The sequence below is a fragment of the Postia placenta genome (assembly GCF_002117355.1).
Source record: "Postia placenta MAD-698-R-SB12 unplaced genomic scaffold POSPLAscaffold_1, whole genome shotgun sequence".
Lineage (NCBI taxonomy): Eukaryota > Fungi > Basidiomycota > Agaricomycetes > Polyporales > Adustoporiaceae > Rhodonia > Rhodonia placenta.
Genome location: NW_020169832.1, coordinates 4274565 through 4278100, shown reverse-complemented (window position 1 = coordinate 4278100; position 3536 = coordinate 4274565).

Below are 3536 nucleotides of genomic sequence, written 5' to 3'. Positions count from 1 at the left end.
AAGCGACAGGGGAATACCTAAAAGCAAGGGGCGTTCGACTGGTTCTCACCGAAGCGATGGTGAGCGAGGCTCAAACCTAAGGCTAGGGACAAGTAAATGTATTAGTTAGTGAAGGTAAGTAAGGGATACAAATGGGAGCTTACTGACCTAGGGACAAGAGGTCGAAACTGAGGTCCCTAGGGCAGCAGAGGCCGGCTTATATACAGGGGATGTTTAGGGGAGGCTGTGCGCATTGGTCCGTGCGCAGCTGGTCCGTGCACAGCATGCCGACGCGGCCCCGGGGGCCGGTGAGTCAGAGCGGCTGTGTCAGCGGAGCCCGAGCTGTGCCGTGCGCTGCCGCCCCATCTAATCTAATCGTACAGTAGATAGCGGCGCGTCCATATCGGGTATGTAGTACAGAGGTCGCGGGTTCGAGCCCGCGAAAAGGAAAAATTAAAAAACGGCTAGACGCCGTACCAACTCGTGACATTACCCCCCCCTCAACGGCGCATGACCTCATGCGAGGCGCCCTTGCCCATCTCCCACCCGGAGCGGCATCGTGCTTCAGTCAGCGGCGAAGGCATTGGCTGAAAGTTGAGACCACCAAAGGTAGCAGCATTGAGACGACAAGGGGCGTTCGGGTTCTTCCGGTGGAAGTCGGCTATGAGGGCCGGCGCATTGGCAACGTTGCGCGCCGGTTCCCATGACGTATGCGAGTCGTCATAACCCTTCCACTTGACGAGGTACTGCAGCTGACGCCGGAAGATCCGCGAATCCTTGATCCGCTCAACCTCGTACTCCTCGTCGCCCTCAACCTCAATCGCAGGCGGCTCCTCCGGCTCTCGCCCCGGGATATCGCTACGTGTGTACTTGCTAAGCAAGGAGACATGGAACACCGGGTGTACTGGCACCAACTTCGGCAGGATTAATTCGTAATCCAGGTCTCCGAGCTTTCGCCGCACGGCATATGGTCCGAGGCGCTTGGGACTGAGCTTCTTGCTCGGCTGTTTCAGCTTAAGGTTCCGAGCGTCAAGCCAGACCTTGTCCCCCGGTGTGAAGACCGGTGCCTCCTGCACGTGCTTGTTGTAGTACACCTTCATGCGCTTGGCTGACAGCTCGAGCGCAGAGTGCGTGTCATCGCGAATCTCCTTCAGGATCTTGAGCCGATCAGCGGCAGCGGGCATAGCGGACATCGGATTGATCCGCACTTGGATCTCAGGATGGTACCCTTGATGCAGGAAGAAAGGGGAGTGCCCGGTCGCGGAGTGAACTCGGTTGTTCAGTGCGAACTCCGCGAGCGGCAACTGCTTCGCCCAATCATCCTGCCTGTGGCTTGTGAAAGCACGCAGGTACTGCTCAATCTCCTGATTCCAGCGCTCAGTCTGGCCGTCTGTCTGAGGGTGGAACGCTGTGGACAGCGCCGGCTCGATTCCCAGACCCTTGTACACCGCATGGAGATACTTCGAAGCGAACTGGGGACCTCGGTCTGATATGACCTTGGCCGGGGCCCCATGATGCTTGAACACATTGCGGATGTACAAGTCTGCCGCCCCTTCTGCCGTCAGGGTCTCATGACAGGCTGAGAAGTGGACCTGCTTGGTAAAGCGGTCGGTGGTGACCAGGATCGAGTCAAACCCATCAGACTTCGGCAAGCCGACAATCATATCGGTTGTGATGATCTGCCACGGGCGCTTGGGGATCTCGTTCGGCTTCAGCGGACCCTGGGGCTTGGCTGGGAATGTCTTGGTACGGTTGCACACGTCACAGGTGCTTACGTACTCATTGACGAATTTGGACATCCCAGGCCACCAGTAATTCCGCGACACGAGCTCTAGGGTTTTGGCACGACCACCATGACCGGCGATCGGTGAGTCGTGGTGGATCTTGACTATATCCCGCCGGAGCTCCGCATTCTTTGGGACGTACACGCACCCACGGAACAGCAGGAGCCCTTGTTCGGCATTCCACTCCTCAAAACCCCTTTGCAGCCGGGGCGGCCCGAGGTCCTGTACCTTTTCAAGGGCCTCGGCCACCTCCCGATCCTTCTCTGAACATTCCCTGATGCGCTTCAGAAGCAACTGATCGGCCATCACCAAGGCATGACCGCGCCTGGCGGAGGCAATGCGGAAGCGCTCTGGCTTGAGAACCACCTGATCGGTGTTATCGTCCTCATCGCCGATCTGATGGTCTGATCGACGCGACAGGGCATCAGCCTTTCCATTGGACGTCCCGGCCTTGTGCATGATGCGGAAGTCGAAGCGAGCCAGGAACAGCGACCATCGCGCTTGACGGCGCGTGAGATGCTGGGATGTACGCCAGTACTCGAGGTTCTTATGATCGGTCACGATCTCGAACTGATTGGGTAACCCCTCGAGGTAGTGGCGCCAATCGTCTAGCGCCTCAATGATCGCGAGCATCTCCTTATCGTAGATCTCGTAGTTCCGCTGTGCCGGATCCATCGCATGGGATCTGAAGGCGATGGGATGCCATTTGCCATCATCCTGCTTCTGCATCAACACGCCGCCAGTGGCATAGCCCGAGGCATCAACCTCAATGCGCGTCTCTCGATTAGGATCGTACAGCGCCAAGACTGGAGTCGTCGCAAAGAGCCACTTGAGCTCATCGAAGGCATGCTGCTCTTCCTCGCCCCAATGCCATGGGTCGTTCCCTGTGAGCCGGTCGAGTGGTCGCGAGATCTTAGCGAAGTCCTTAATGAAGCGGCGGTAGAAGTTGGAGAACCCCTGGAACTTCTGGACGTCTTTTTTGTTCCGGGGCACCGGCCACTCATTGATACCTTGATCGCGTTCAATTGGCGGTAGTCCTGTACGGGTCGAAGCGTCCCTTCCTTTTTTTTGATGAAGAAGAAGGGGGATGAAATGGGCGACTTCGACTCCCGTATGTAGCCCTTCGCTAGTTGCTCTTTTAGGAACTTGTCTAGTTCCTCCTGCTCGTTGTTCGACAAGGGGTACACCTTAGAGTGGAAGGTCGAGTAGCCGGGCATGAGTTCGATCGCATGATCGTATGGCTTCCTTTCGGGTAACCGTTGATAGGCGCCAAGCCCCTCTGGGCCCCGATTCACCTCTTTTCGGCACTCGCATCCCGCCCGGCACTTCGACTTAGTCTCCTAACACTTCGATTTCGCCTTCGACGCTCTTCGACACCTTCGACGGTGCGCGACGCTTACTCGAAGCTCGGCACGGTCGTCCCGACACCTCGTGCATAGATCTCGGAACATCTTCCGTATTCGGCGAACAATAGGGCCACTTGACGCCGCTCGGCCAAGCGCGCGCTTCGCTCCAAGCCACACCGAAGTAGCCGGTCTTTCCCGATTAGGTATCGAACCTCGCGACATGCCTTCACGACGGCTACCGGTCCGAAGTGGCCATATGTTGCTCTTCATCTCCGCGTTCGGCATGACGTCATTCTACCGATGGACTTGGTATGTGCCCCTCGGTGAGGCAGCTTCTTGAGGAACAATGCAAAGCCCCTTGTACTCGTATGCCACTCTCGAATAGTCGTAAGCGTCCTGTGTAGTATAAAACCTGTCGTACTTCTCT